Here is a 16,064-nt window from a genome sequence, read left to right as displayed (position 1 = left end):
TTAGCCCAACCTCTCGAAGGCGGTTAAAGAGTCTTTGCACTCGCACTTCGTGCTCTTCAAGCGAAGATGCGTAGTTTACAAAATCATCCAGGTAAATGAACAATTCGGTGCCTTTTAAACCACTCAAAGCGGAGTCCATCATGCGTTGGGAAATTGCCGGAGCGCACTCGAGCCCAAAAGGCATACAGCGATACTCCCAATGGCCGTCAGGGGTGGAAAAACGCAGTTTTCTCAGCATCCCTGGGATCCATTGGTACTTGATGGAAACCACTTGCAAGATCAAACACGCTGAAGTATTTTGCTCCACCGAGTTGGTCTAGAATGTCAATTATTAGTGGTAGGATATGCATCCCCGATGGTTATCTTATTCAAATTTCGAAAGTCGATAACCATTCTCCACTTTTTGTTACCTTGTGCGTCAGATTTCTTAGGAACGATCCACAAGGGCGAATTATACGGAGATTTTGATTTACGAATAATTCCTTGCTTAAGTAGATTTTCAACTTGTTTCTTGATTTCCTCTCGATGTTCTTGAGGAAACCGGTATTGTTTGATTCGGACTGGCGTATCACTCGTGGTTTCGATTTTACAAGTGAACTTTTTAGATCGTCCCTGGCGATCGCCAGGAAGGTGAAAAATATCATGATTTTTCTGTATGAGTTTAAATATTTGTCTTTTTTCGAGTCGATTGAGATGGTCCGTCGGAATTTTATTAAGGATCGCGTCGATACGCTCCCTTCTGGATAAGGATTTCCTTTCGGGTGAGGAATCAGAATTTCCATCTGAAAGATCTGGATGGTCGTATTCGAATTCTTCGAGAATCTGAGGGTCAATGTTGATTTTTGCCGGGTCGGATGTAGTATTGATGACCATACACATCGCTTGACCTTCATCCACTGAGACAACAGCTTCGCCCATTAAGAGTCCTTCCTCCAGAGGAATCTTACGGAGATAGCCTTGTTTGATTTTTGGATTCAAGACAAATACGGAAACAGACATTCGCATACGGGGTGGGATTACGTATGAACGAGATGGTTTTACTCCTAGGCTGAAGTATAGAGGTCGAGAGGGTCGAGAGAATAAATTCAGAGATTGATGATGGTACGAGATTTCTGCCTGTTCCTTTCTCAGGAAGTTGTTTCCCAAAATGCCCACGCCATTGAAGGGTAAATTACCCTCACAAACGTGAAATCGAATTTTGGATCCCAAAACTTTCAGTTCGACAGTACTGATCGTCTCCATGGGATGCCCATTCAAACCTCGGAGTAGCATCGTGTCACCACGATCCACTCTAATTTCGGGTTTAAGGGCCGAATAATTTTTCAAACAGACATCCCCCCCTGTGTCTACAAGAAAGCATTGTAATTCTCCATGAAGGGAATTACACGAGTCAAAAATTTTTGGACCTGTCCCTAAGGACAGGATATACCCTCCGTCAAGGTCGTCTTCCATCGTAAAAGGGATAGAACAGGTAGGTCGATTTTTGAGGACCAACGTATTCCAATAAAATGAAATGCCAGCTGAAATGCGGCACGGTTGACACATTTATTATTATGTCAATATACTTTATAATAAAAGATAAATTTATTTTCATCGCTGTCAAAATCTTTGGTTGTATCAATTTTCAAAAAATTAATGGGTGTTTTCTCTCCTATGTTGATAATCATTATTTTTTTTCATTTTGTAAATATTTTCTTTTTATTTTTTTCAAAGTTTTAAAGTTTTCTTCGGAATTTAACTTTCCCATTATTAAAAAACTCTCTAGTTCCGTTTCTTCTATATCTTTCTCTATTGTTTTGGTGTTGTCAATATTTTCTATTTGATTTTTTAAAATCTTATTTTCTGCGTCAATTAATTCTTGTATTTTTTTAAAACCATTAATTTTTTCGATTATCTGCTCACCATCTAGTATGTTTTTTCCTCAGCTTCTTCAACGGAATCCCAAAATTCTTGAATTTCAGTTTCATTTATTTTCGTCTTTTTTTTTGGTGGCAAAGGCCTATAATTATTATTTATGATACTGTTTCGAGTTGATCTCGCTTCAACAAATATTTCTTTGAGGACAGCTAAAATGAAATTCAAAATATGATTAATATCATTAAAGGAAAGAAAATTTTCTATATCCCGAAAGAAATGGTTTAGATCTAAGTACCCTTCCCAAAAGTTCTCATAGAATCTACTTACATGGGTAGGGAACAGAGGCAGCCGATCGGTTCTCGAGTAGCACGGGCGATTACCCAAGTTAAGCAGCATCGAGAATGGTTACTACTTGGCTGGGTGACCACTTAGCCACGCGTTGAGCTCGATCGGAGGTCTCTGGCCGTTAGGCGCGGGATGAGGAGCTAGTGATTGGTAAAATGTGAATTTTATTGATCACTAGAGCCTCACCCTATCCGAACTGTACTGGCAATGGTTTTTTCTCAGGTTTCCCTTGCCCCTATACCCCCACAGCCAAAGGTGAGGGTAGGGTATCACCGTAATGGTACAGTGATACAGCATATGCACAACGCGGGTCACAGCCGCATGAAAAAAGAGGAGGGAATAGAAACGGTAGTAATTGCGATTAAAGGCAAGAAGTGTAAAAGGCAGAATATGCTATACACTGTTAACAACAATAAAAAAAAAAATACTCTAATGGGACAAAAACCTCATAGCAACCAATACATGTCTGCTGGATTCTTTGCGGTTTTTTACCCATTTGAGTAGATTCTAACGGAACTTTTAGATAGAATAGATCTTATTAATTTTAAATTTAGATCTATTTCGAAGCTCTACGGAGATTTCCTGAAGTTTACGGAGATATCCGGAAATTTATGAAAATTTGTGTAGGTCAATCTGTATCTACTAGGGCTGTACATCTAAACCGGCTTAACCGGTTAAAAAAGTTAACCAGGTTAGTTTGCTGGCTAGCTCGTCAGCTTAGCTAATTTAACCGGATTACTTCATAACAAAAAATTTATACTCTATTACTTAAAAAAAGATTCATTTCAATTGTGAAAATCACCTAATTAAAAATATATATCGCGTTACTTATGCCAAAAGGGCGTATAACAAAATTTTTTTTCTGATCAACTTGGGAACGTTTTTTTTTATTTTATTTTATTTTTTTTTCCAATAGATCGAGTTGTAAAGTAATTTATTCTACTGTTCTCTTGATTTTTTTGCGCTAAGAATTAATAATAATTGAAAAGAACAAAAATGATACGCCCTTTTGGCTTTCAAAAATTTTTTTCGTTTTTTTCTAAATAGTTTTTTGTTGTAACATTCCCGAGTTTATCCGAAAAATGATTTTTTGATACGACTTTTGGGTTTTACAGAGCCAAAAAGGCGTAAATTTTGAGATACGCTTTTTTGGCATTAGTAACGCGATTTATTTTTGAGTAAATAATTTGAAAAATTGTAGTGAATTTTCTTTGAACTAATAGTATAAATTTTTTGTTATAGCTTTTTCGGTCTATAATTAAATAAATATGATATTTTATATATATTTTCTAAGATAGGGTAGCGAATAGATGAAAACAAAAATTAACCATTTAACCGGTTAAACCCTCAGCTAATTAGCCTAGCTAATTTGAGTTAACCGGTTAAGCCTTTGGCTGCTTAGCCAAGCTAATGAAGTTAACCGGTTAAATTAGCTAAGCTCACGAGCTAGCCAGCTAATTAACCTGGTTAACTTTTTTAACCGGTTAAGCCGGTTTAGATGTACAGCCCTAGTATCTACCCAAGATTCTAAATTGCAACAAATTATTTCAACGTTAATCTAAATCATTTCTTCTCGAGTATATCCTAGAAAAAATGAACAAGGGCTGCCTCATTTACTGTCTACTGCAAGCATTAATTCTAATAAAACTTTTCACGCACTAGCCAGTGCCTTGATTCATGCTTACTAGGGTAATTTTAAAATAACTGTTATCTTCATGCATCTTTATGTTAAATCTTACTTATAAATGCATTTGGACTCGGATATTTTTGTAATCGACCATTAAGATTACTGTGGTAGGATTCTAGATGGTTATTTGTCCTATCACTTCGCATGCCGTATACGGAAAATTCAGCAGGTGTTATTTGCCTCAGCCAAAAACTTTCAAAATAATCAAAAAATGTATTGAACATATCGCCGAAATCATTTATTGCTTCTTCCTTAATTACTGAATAAGCTTGTTCAATTAGATTAGGTGGAAACAATGGTAGCCTATTTATTTGGTAAAGAACTATAAAAATGTCGGGGTCAGTCTGCGAGTTCTTACTTTTATTTATTAATTTAAGCTGCTGTGCCTTTCGAAAGATCGCCTAAAACAAACATTAATGTCCTTTATTAAAAATATTAAATTAGTACAATAGATTTTTGTTTGCTTACATTTCAACATTTCTTTTTGCAGAGCCGTGAAGAAATTTGTGCAAATATATCTTGATGTTCGTAGACCGTAATTGCTTCAAAAATTAGAACATTATAATTCAGCGATTTTAAGTAATAATAATAATAATGATTCATATAAATAAATCATCTGTTGACAATGTAAAATAAGGAAACAAATAGAGTGAATGTCAATTAGAAGCTTAGCACGGTTGGCGCGGTAATCAATTAAAATTAGTTCACTACTATTGGTATTGTAACAAATTTTTACTGTTATATACCTTGAGACAAATCGCCTTTTCGCTTGGCGATTCTAACCAGCAGCCACCAGGATTCGTGGGTTGAACCCTGGCTTAGGCTGGCCTCTACGAAATTTTATTTTTGCTGGGACAGAGCAATGGGCTAAGGTTCTTGCAAAGTAAGAACTCGCACTTATTCCAACACGGCAACGTATGAGAAAACTTATCAACTTACCCCACGGCTTATAAAATTATAGATTATTCTTATCAATAGTCGAATTACTATTTGTAACTTAATTAATATTTATTTTATCAGACTACTCAATAATTTTACCAGTAAAATAGGAAATAAATAGGATGAACAGATAATAGATACAGTGAATGATTAACAATTGCAATGATTGTTTATTGCCAATTATAATAATGAAAATTACTTACAAGAAAGTGCAAGCGCTGGATATAATGCAGACAGATGCGTGGCACAGTATAATATTATATTGCGAGTATATCGCCGGTAACGTACAGTAATATTTAATTGAACTAACTTTGCTTATAATAATCAGTAAACTTGGACAGTAAAGTATATCGCAAGAGAATTGCTAGTAATACAACTGTAACGCAAGTTAATTTCCCGATTTACAAAGTAGCTATCCGTATTAACAAAGTCGCAAATAAATTGCTAGTATATGACAGTAAAACTAAATTATACGTCTTAATGCTAATTGATCCAGGATCGAAGTGATTGACCGATAATTTTGGGCGTAGGGCTAGCCTCGGGACCGTCCCCACTTCACCCTTACGGACATGCGTCGACGTGATAATTAGTCCTGTGACCACTGCACTATGACTTGAGTAGTTTCAGACGGCAACAAGACGGGGGAAAATGGGAACCGCAAGGCTGAGGAAGAAGATGACAATTCACATTGTCTCAACCTAGTAACTGACTTTCTCATATTCGTATTTTTTATGTTATAAAGGTGATTCATAATAGTAAATAAAAATAACTATTTATTTATTATTTAAAATAAGTAAAATGGAATAAAAAGGTTAATAACCCATCAACAGTTATACTAGTAATCAACAAAAAAATACACTCAAGTTCGATACCTTGTTATACTGTTACCCTCGCAGATTTAAATCATGGTGGAAACACGGTGGGTTTGTTCCATTTTACCACTGTGATTACGCGGTGTATCCACCGTGATTCTACGGTGGCTTGACCACTTTGTATACATGGTGTTTCCACTGTGATTACGCGGTGGATACACCGTGGAACCACGGTGGTGAAATAGCACAAAGCCACCGTGGAATCACGATGGATACACCGCGTAATCACAGTGGAAACCCCGTGTATACACACTGGTCAAGTCACCGTGGAATCACGGTGGATTCACCGCGTAATCACAGTGGATACACTGTGTATACCCGGTGGTGAAATGGAACAAACCCACCGTGTAACCACGGTGGATTCACGGAGTTTACTCTTCCACGGTGTTTCCACCGTGATTCAAATCTGCGAAGGTAACACGGTTCGCACAGATTTGAGCGTTGCCACGCTATTGGATTAGTAATTATTGAGAGAGAGTAACTTCTATCGTAAGGAAAAAATAGATTGTTTTATTGAAATTTAGTGTCAGTAATTGTAAATATGATTATATGAAAGGTCTATATTAAATAAGTTAATAACGGTTTGCACGGATTTTTTATTCTGTGAAGCGAATCAATTTTAGTAATTAACCATTCACAGTCGGTAATTGCAAAACAAGACAATCATTCGATTATTTATTTTTAAGTTCAGCACTTGTTATTGAAAGAAATAATCAAATTTACATTCAATAGTTTGCAGGAGTGTTAACAGTTCGTACAGTAGCTAAAGGAGTTTGGCACGGCAGGCACGATTGCTAATTCAGCTATTTCTCTAATATTTTTGTTATTAATGTAGATAACTATGAGTCAATTTAAAGAGTTAATTATTCAAGCAATTCCTGATACTTACTTGCGAATAATGAAAGTAACAATGCCTTGCAATGATTTTCGGAAAAACTCGTTTCAGGGTATTGTGCAATTCAATTTCATAATCGCTCATGTATGAAGAAGGATCGAAAGTTGGAAATTTATGTTTAATAAATTCAAAAATCTTGACATAGCAAACTTCCGCCTTGTTTGTCATTAAAACTGGTATGCATGGAATTGGCTGCATATATAAAATATTATACCAGCATTAATGATAAAAATATAATACAAATTTATAAAATTACTTAATAGATAAAAGTATTGGGCAAATGCTTTAGGCACGGTTGAGATGCTAGCAAGAATAAAATCATTAAATTTAATTAATTAATTATCTATGATATATTCAAAAGGCCTCAATGTACTAGCAACTGTCTCGTGTCTTGGCACGGTTGAGACGCTAGTAAGAATAAGATCATGAAATTTAATTAACTAATTACGTATGATATATTCAGAAGGGCTCAATGTACTAGCAACTGTCTCGTGTCTTGGCACGGTTGAGACGCTAGTAAGAATAAAATCATTAAATTTAATTAACTAATTACGTATGATATATTCAGTAGGCCTCAATGTACCAGCAACTGGCTTGTGCCTTGGCACGGTTGAGACGATAGTAAGCATAACAATCAAATCGCGACTCATATCAACAATTTTAACTGTTGGTTTTATAATTAACTAAACATACGTTAGAATACCTTCTCTTCTTTAGACGATGGATTAGACACCTTCACCATTATTGTCAACAATTGGTGAATCACGGTATCTTCAAATTGAGGACAAGCATCGAAAGTAGCATCAATATATAAATGTTGAGGTTCTTTACATATAGACTCTATCAAATTCTCATCATAAACATATATTTTTGACGCCATTACTTCGCCTTTAGATACATGAGCTTTGAACTCTTCGATTTTGTGACGAGCACGTAAAAAAAAATGTATAATCGATAAAAGTGACGAGCGCGTAGGCCGAGTAAGAGAGAGAGTACGCAAGGAGTGGGGATATGTAGGAGAGAAGGGGGAGTAGTTCGAGGTCGGCCGCTAGGCGGCGCCGCGACGTCTGAGTTTCTCCGAGTTGATCTGTTGTGCTAGAAGGCTTATAAACGATTTCTCAGCACCGTTATTTTAATCCAGCTCTCGGTCTGCGTATCACCGGACCAAGCTGCAAAACAAATAGAAGTACCAGGTATTGGCTCTTCTATATTTGAACCTCGTCGTTATTGCACGATTGTAGGTGGGTGTAAAAACCCTGTCGCGATAAGTGACGCAAAATCTAGGCCGATTTGCACGTAGAGGAGCGTATTACCTTCTCCGTGCAATCTAGGGCGAGACTCTGAAACTTGGGGTATTACCCTTGGAGGAGACGAGTCTCGGGTGTTTTATACAACGCGGGCATCTCCCGGTTGGTAGTTGGGGTGGCGCGAAGGTAAAAAGCATCCGTAGAATCGGTACCGCGAGTAAATCTGTTACGAGGGTAATATATATGTGGGAATGAAACGCGTCTCGTCACACCGTATAATTTATATTTAAATATTATTTTAAGTATTCGATTTGATAAAAATTGTAGTTTACCGAGTTTAAGAATAATTTATATTTAAATATTATTTTACCGAGTTTAAGAATATTGTAATAACGTTTTGCTTCTGTTTATTAGTTAAGTATTGAGAATTTGTAATTCACCGAATGTTATAAATAAAATTGTACTTTATCCGAATAAATATGTTATTTAACTGTCGATCCGTCCGCATAATTATCTTATATTTAAGTAGAAATAAATAAGAAATTGCCTGAGTTACGCGACCCTCACCGAAACCCTGGAACCGGCGAGCTAATCTACATGAGGGGACTAATTATAAATATTAGTTTAGTTTTATAAACTTCCGTAACGTCACAATTTCAACCGATAACTTGGATTCGTTGTGGACTCCAGAAGTTAAATTTCCAGCTTGTTGGGCTTTACGAAGAGATTCAACAAACGATTGGTTCACTGCGTTTTGGTCCCAAAACATTTCATCCCCGACAACTCATCCCCGACAATTCATCCCCGCGACGATTCATGACGACGACAACTTACACTTAGACAAATAATACCCGATAATTTACCTGTTAGACTATTGATACTTCAATAAAAATATTAAATACAATAAACCAGCTATAAATATTGTTAATTATGAACATTTTATCAATATAATTTTAATACACACTTTCTCATAACCACATCATTTAGCACCATAGTACATAATCGATCGTTAATAATTATTTACTTTATATTAATAATAAAATATTATCTCTTAATTACTTATTAACATTAATTTTTAGCGATCAATATAGTTAACTAATTAGTATCACAGTTGCTTAAGGCACTTACACAAAACAACCCTCGCAGATTTGAATCACGGTGGAAACACGGTGGGTTTGTTCCATTTTACCACTGTGATTACGCGGTATACCCACCGTGATTCCACGGTGGCTTTACCACCGTGTATACACGGTGTTTCCCCTGTGATTACGCGGTGGATACACCGTGTGCCGTGTGTGGCTGTGTGCCATTTCACCACCGTGGTTCCACGGTGTATCCACCGCGTAATCACAGGGGAAACACCGTGTATACACGGTGGTAAAGCCACCGTGGAATCACGGTGGATACACCACGTAATCACAGTGAATACGCTGTGTATACCCGGTGGTAAAAATGGAACAAATCCACCGTGGTTACACGGTGGATCCACGGTGTTTACACTTCCACGGTGTTTCCACCGTGATTCAAATCTGCGAGGGAACTGAATATACAAGACAACATAATATCCAGAAGTCGCGATACTTGACTACATTTAAATGATCTTTTAGATAATATCGTTATTATTATTGTAATAATTCTTCTTATTATTATTATTGTTGTTGTTTCAATTAAATCATTGGGTTACTAAACTCAAAGTTACATAATATTCGGTTGATGGAAAAAAGTATAGATAATTTTTTTCATGGATTTGATGTGCTTGATAATAGTACAAATATTGATTAAAATAAAACATGATTAGAAATAATTATCAATATAAGGTAGATTGTCGTGGTTAAGATGTCATAAGATGAACAGTCGTCGGGATGATTTATCTCACAGATATACTGTCGGGGATTAATTGTCCGAGGATGATTAGTCGTGCGGATAATGTGTCGGGGATGAGCTGTCGGGGATGAAATGTTTTGGGACCAAAACGCGTGACACTGAAGACCTATACTTGCTATAGGGGTAATTTGCTGCATCGACTTGACACCTGTAGTCAAAAAGGATATAACTGAAATGAATAATTTATGAATAAATGATTTATAATTTATTAATATTCAACAATGAAGTGGTATACATGACTACAAGTTAAATGAAACAAATAATTCATATGTTGTATTTTATTTCTTAAATCAATAAAACTTCTGAACTCACTCTGCAAGCGCGCTTTTCCAAGTATAAATAGGATCAGTGTGCCTGACAACACAAAATTTTTTAACCGTCTCGCGGAATTCGATTTTTTTCCTCAAATCAGGATCGGGCTCATGGTCATGGTCTTTCTTTTGATGAAATATCCTGTCTATAACGTGGCCATATCCTTTACATCCGTTGATGTCTTTGATACAAACCACATATCTAAATCTTAATAGAGAACCCTCGCAGATTTGAATCACGGTGGAAACACGGTGGGTTTGTTACATTTTACCACTGTGATTACGCGGTGTATCCACCATGATTCCACGGTGGCTTTACCACCGTGTATACACGGTGTTTTCACTGTGATTATGTGGTGGATACAGCGTGGAATCACGGTGGTGAAATAGCACAAAGCCACCGTGGAATCACGGTGGATACACCGTGTAATCACACTGGATACACTGTGTATACCCGGTGGTGAAATGGAACAAACCCACCATATAACCACGGTGGATCCACGGTGTTTACACTTCCGCGGTGTTTCCACCGTGATTCAAATCTGCGAGGGAAAGAGATTAATATTTTTAAAACAGTACACTAAAGAAATTATAACTATAATATAGAAAAATTAGTAATGATTCAAAAGTTTTTTTATGCACTTTTAATTATATCCAATTTAAATATTGTAAATTAATGTTAGGTAGAGAATTACATAATTTCCACACTCTGCTTATTTTTACGTCGTCGCTTTACGTGGTAAGAGAACCCATCAAAATAAAATTCAGTTGTATGATACTGAGTACTTTTTTTTGTTTCCATAATGTATTAAATTAAAAATTAAATTAAAAACCGTAAAATCAATTAAAATGTTTAAAACAAACAGCTTGATGCAACATCAGAACGCGCGTGAGGTTTTTCTGCGACTGTCTATTGTTTTTCGAATGTTGACCATTTTGATTAATATAGCAAATAAAATTTTTTTTAGCAAGGGGAAATTTTTACATTCTAAAACATAACTAATTTCAATCGAAGCTGTTAAATAAAAAAATCAGTAAAATTGTATAACGTCAATTAGCATATTATTTAACATACAAAGATAAAAATTGCATACTTGCTGTGAAAACTCTAAGTATTTTAATATTAAAACAAAAAATATTGTGCGGACTGTGCGAATGAGACTGCTAACTATTAAAATTGCTTACGTTTCATTTTCATGTCTCATAATAATTAACAAAAATTAAGCAATACATTATTAGAAAAACATAAAAAATAAATTTAATAAAATTTCACGTCCCAGCTTTTTCCTAATACATTTACAATAAAGCAGTCAGTAATAGTAATTTTTTGAAATACCGTCCTGACCCTGCGTAGACTTTATAAAAAGTTTTTATCACACTAAAGTTTAGAGAAGTTCTTATAAACTAATTTTTACACATTGATTAAATTGCTAACATTACCCTTTTTCTCATTGACAGCTGATCCAAACTCATTAATCGTGCCGTTCTTTACTGTCTATTTAAAATAATAACGAAATTTGTCGATATGAAAGTTGATTCATTAAGGCCAGTTTTTTAACCGGATTCATTGTTATCCGGGTTTAAATTGATATTGCTAATATATGTTGTGACGTCACATTACCGAGGGGATGGAGTTGAAGGTTGGAGTATGTATGAGTCTGTGTGCTAGAGAGAGATAACGTGAGTATGTGTGTTGAGTTGAGTGTAGTAGAGAATGAGTTGAGGATATGGGGTATAAATGTGTACGGATAGTTAAGTGTGTGACAGAGTACGTGTACGGTACGGAGTATGTTTTTGGAGTGTCTGTGTGATGGAGCGTGGATTTAACGGGGGATGTATAGCTGTGTCGCGGATAGTGGCCAAGATAACGTGCCTCCCGACCAGTGATGACGACTAGGCCTAGGCTTAGCCCTCGGGGTTGACGTGGTGATCACGGAGGTGCGACTGAGATGTCGCCACCCCTTCGTGGTGGTACCCGAAGTTAGCTGGGGTACGCGTACGGTTATTGGGGGGATGGCAGGCCTCGTTTGCGATGCTCAAGGAAGCCAACAATTCGCTAACTTCGGATATCACGGGGAGTGACATTACGGGAAGGCCCGTGAGTCCACGGCTTGTATATTTGTGAAGGTAAGAATGGATGGAGAAGCGAGAATGTAGGATTGAACGAGATGGAGTAGAGTAAGCGAGTTAGAGTGGGAGATTATCGTGAAACAGTTGTGTGACTACAGTTGTGCGAGTATCGTCGAGGAAGAAAGTTGAGACCTGGCGTCGCTCGTGGACGAGTCGATCCAGTAGTCGAGTTTGGAGTTGAAGAGTAAGCGGTGGTAAGTTGGAGAGTCGCCATGGTGGACCTCGACCGCAACCGCTAGACTTTTCGTCATTTTGGAGCCTGTAGCTCTGGGTATGGTGCTCTTGGAGCCGTTTGTCGTGATAGTTGTCGCAAATTACCGCATTATTTATTTATATTTTACTTTAGTTTATCTTTCTTTTTAGTAGTGTATTAAGTTTGTGATTCGTCGTCGTCGAGAGATTCCCGATGTCTTGTCCAGGTATTTATTTGCGTGATGGACCGAGAGTATTGGACCGCGGGTCTTTTGGGCCCTTCGCGTCGCTCTCGCGTCATCTTTATTGTATTTTATTTAGTTTTGTTTGGTTATTTTACGTCCTTTCTATTTGTTAATTAATCGGCTTCTTTCGCATTAAAAGAACCGCGACCCTCTCTCCACAACCTAGGATACTGAGCGCACCAGGACATGCCGCTACCACCGGTCATGTCTCTCATCTCCAAAGGGTATAGTTTATAGGTTTTAATTTACGTGTACGTTTAGACTAGTTGCCGATACCGGGGAAATAAAAGTCGGCTGGCGCCCGTCAGGATCTGGAGGAGATGAGAGGGGTGATTGGTGGGCGAAGTGTAACGTAGCCCGATTTTGAGTAATTTGAGTTTTGAGTTTTGGAGTAAATTTGTTGAGTAAAAAGTTTTGAGTAATTATTGGGTTTAATTGGAGTCTTAAGAAATATTACGTTACAATGTATACATTAATAATATACAAATATACCAGCAAAAAGTATTTAAACCCAGATTAAATTTAACCCGAATTGAAAAAGTGGTCCTTGGTATCCTTTAGTTCATATGCAACATTTATATTTTTGGGGCAATTATTTGTAGTTGTCTGAACTGATTAGTGACGTCATTTTCTATTTTTTATGTTGGTACTTTTTCCTTCTTATTTTATATGTGTAACCGCTTGTCTGTTATGTGCGCAGTTTGATTCTTATGCTTTCTTCTCAGATCTCTTTGTCTTATAAAACTAAAATACTGTAATTAAAACGATTTAAGTGCCTTAATTAAAAAAAAAAAATGGCAAATCGTTCGTCTGATATTCCAAAAAAATTTGGAGCATATGACGACTTGAAAATTTGGCTCGAGGATTAATGGTAACCGATTCAACATTGTAAGAAGTAAGAGCTTGTATAAAGTATATAAAAATCGGGAAAATGTGGATTTCAATCTACATTTAATCTATGATCAGTTGAAATATCATTGTTCAACTATAGATAAAAATGAACAGGTGACTTCGTAAGTATAAACATTTAAATAAATTAAAATGTAATTTTTAATCATTTTTTGTCACGAAACAATATCAGGATTTTTATGATCATGAAGTTAGCAGACATTTAAAAATTTTTGAAATTTGTTTTTCAACAAATCAATTGCAAAAAAATTAAATACAAATATGCACATGTAGAAAATTTAAAAAACTACAGGTGGAATTTTTTCAAATATTTTTTTTTTATGGTTTATCGTCTAAAAAAAATCAAAAAATTATTAGACGTCTGCTAACTTCAGTATCATGGATTATTTGTAAATTCCGAATCATTTACATTGATAAAATTAAAAATAATTTAATTTATTCTTCATAATTTCACATCATCTCCCTAAATCATCTCACAATAAATACCACATGGTTTTGGAATTAATTATTATATTAATTTGTTAAGATCATCATGCAGAGCAACATTGACATTGAGTACATTCCCATACAAAAAACATCTTCAAGTAGATGGATTTCGTGATGACCACAATCATCCACCAATGGTATGTATACGAATAGAGAATTACTTGTCGACGTAACTTATTATCAGCTTATGACGAAAATACTGTATTTGACAAAATTTGAAAGTTTAAAAGAAAATAATTTCATGACTATTAAAACAGATTCTAGGAAGAAGGGGATCGGAAAAACAGCGACCTAAATTGTTGGAGGAGGCGAAAAAATTATGGAAAAAAATTAATCCACAAAATCCAGTAGTAGTAAAATCTGAAGACCACCTCATGGTACCTATAATTAAATTACGCAGAGTTGATGAGACGGAAACGATGAAAAAAAGAGAATTCGTTCCATTTTTGGAAACTCTGAAAAGGAAACATCGATATCGACAGTATACTTGTAAACACTAAAAAAATTAATCTGATGCAATTGAGGGTAATAAATAAAGATATTGTTAGCAAATATCTCCGGATCGACATAGAAAAACATCGCGTTCATTTTGAACAACCTGCATTGAAATACTTAGATATATTACTTGAGAGAACAAAAAAAATAAATTAAAAAACGTTACAACTCATGCATAAAGACATGCATTATGTATATTCTTTTTCGCTGTAATATTGGCATTTGCCTGCCATCTAGAAGAGAGAGCTGTAAGGTTTTTGTTTTTCTACATTATCTTAGTGGTTTTTCCGCTAAGCTATTCCATCTTGCTACTATATATCTAGCGCCTATTCTCACGCCACCTATTTTGAAGAAGTGACCAACTTCTTGTTTGGCGAAATTATACAGACCCACTTAAACGACGTAATATAATAATTCATTCAGATTATACATTCATCCTACGTAGAGCTTTACGCAATCGAGTTGACCTTTGTACAGGTGCCAACACCTCTGGCTTCACTACTCTATTGTCATACTCAGTATTTTTTTTTTTCATTCAAACTCTCTGTGATCCTCATGCTTACATTTCGCTCATTAGACACAACATTCGCATTATTATCCGCCGTGACACTCTCCCAAACCGCCCTTTGCATTGCTCGCTCCGTTAAACCTGAATCGTCCACTCCTTAGACCCCCACTCCTTGACTACATCTCGCTATTTGATCACAATGTCTTTTCTCGGTACCCCGGCTTGTCTTCACCGTATATGTCATTGGACTGAGCTTAGTCTCAATTGTTGCAGGTCCCCATGAATCCGATCTATAATTCTTGATCATGACTTTTGACCTAACTGGGAAATCAATCTTTCGACTTCCCGAAAAGTGACTCGCTTGCCTTACTTGATTTGTTTCCACTGTATGTCGTACGTCCCGTCTAATTAAGTCTAACCACGTACGAAATTTGCGTCCTATCTGCAGCTCTGCAGGGCTAACCCTCGTTGTACTGTGTGGTGTAGCTCGGGTATAAAACAAATACTTTTGTACAGCGTCATCTTTATCATAGCCAGCCTTTCGGAGAACCTTGAACTTCTTCTTAAATGATCGCACGGCATTTTCCGAGGCTCCATTTGACGCCGGATGGTACGGAGCTGGCTTAATGTGTGTTATGCCATACCTTCTTAAAAACTGTGCAAACTCACTTGCTATAAACGCTGGCCCATTATCTGAGACTAATTTCTGTGGAAGTCCCCGAGCTGCAAAATACTCTTCCAAGACTTTAATCGTCGCCTTGGCTTTGATGTCCTTCATTGCTCTTATTTCTACCCACTTCGAATGCGCGTCTACTATAACTACGTACATTTGAGACTCTAATGGTCCTAAAAAATCAATATGAAGCCTATGGTTAGGTTCCTCAGGCCAGTTCCAACAGTGTAATTGAGCCCTCGGAGGGCTATCTGCAGCTTCCAAACACAACTGACATGACTGGGATAACTCTTCAATCTCAGCATCTATATTGGGCCACCACACGTGAGATCTAGCCATAGCCTTCATTCTTACAATTCCTGCATGTGCGCTATGCAGTTCTTCCAGCA

The sequence above is a fragment of the Microplitis mediator genome, chromosome 6 (assembly GCF_029852145.1).
Source record: "Microplitis mediator isolate UGA2020A chromosome 6, iyMicMedi2.1, whole genome shotgun sequence".
NCBI classification, from domain to species: domain Eukaryota; kingdom Metazoa; phylum Arthropoda; class Insecta; order Hymenoptera; family Braconidae; genus Microplitis; species Microplitis mediator.
Note: the sequence above shows the minus strand (reverse complement) of the source record.